Consider the following 1,088-nt stretch of genomic DNA (forward strand, 5'->3'; position numbering starts at 1 on the left):
GAGGATCTTGGGCTCCTTCTCGAGCTCCTTACCAGACCGTTTGTCAATCTTGGAAGCAATGTGATAGGTGTGGCAATGCAAAAAAAAAAAAAAAAAAAAAAAAAGAAAAAGAAGGGAGGAGGAGGTGGAGAGATGAACTGGTTACTAAGGAGGGGTAATCTGGGTATTTACAAATAGCAGGGGAGAAGAAAATGTAAAAGTTTAAATATAAGGGAGTATAAAAAAAAGATCAAGATGAGGGGAGTTTTAGTATAAGCTAGTGTAGGGGAGTGATAGTAATTGCACCTTCTTTTTCCCACCGTAGCACCTTTTTCTTATTTCCTTGATTTCTCTCTCCTTCTCTCCCCCCCCCCTCCTTCCCAACACCCAAATCCTTTCCCAACAAGTGTTGAATCGAAGAGGGGGAAAAAATATATCATGAGATGTTTCCACTCCGTTGCCATATTTAAAAAATGATGAGAAAGGGAATTTTTTTTTATGATCATCAATGTTTTGTTTTCTTCCATATTAGAATCATAATGGAACTATAATGGAGAATCATATCCTCTTCCGCTCCTTATGCATCATTCTTTCCTTAGATCTCCTTGCAAATCTTGTAACAATCTGCCAAACCTGGCTTTGATACCACTTGTTGGGGACGAATGTGCAGTCATGAGGAAGAAACCGAAATAAACATCACATACAATGCAAGGAATTTAACATGGTTTGGAAAAATTGCCTGCTTCCACCTGAGAGAACCTGAGATTTTTCACTAAACTTGAAAAACTCTATACTACTCTCCACCTTACAAAGTGATCACCTTTTGTTTATGTCTAGGGTTTTTCCAAACAAAGACAATATATAGTAAACCCAAAACCCTAATTCATACACAATTACAATTCTACCCTTGTACATATAATGGATCCCAAATTTGATCTAATTATAAATACAAACCCAATAATGTTTATATGGACCCACAAAATACAAGACATACTCAACTCCAACAGAAATATACAATTTTATCTCTTGTCATCAGTTTGATAGTTTAAACAAAAAGGCTATCACATTTGGTTGTACCCTTCCATATCTCATTTTTTTTTTTTTTTTTT

The sequence above is a fragment of the Macadamia integrifolia genome, chromosome 4 (assembly GCF_013358625.1).
Source record: "Macadamia integrifolia cultivar HAES 741 chromosome 4, SCU_Mint_v3, whole genome shotgun sequence".
Classification (NCBI taxonomy): domain Eukaryota; kingdom Viridiplantae; phylum Streptophyta; class Magnoliopsida; order Proteales; family Proteaceae; genus Macadamia; species Macadamia integrifolia.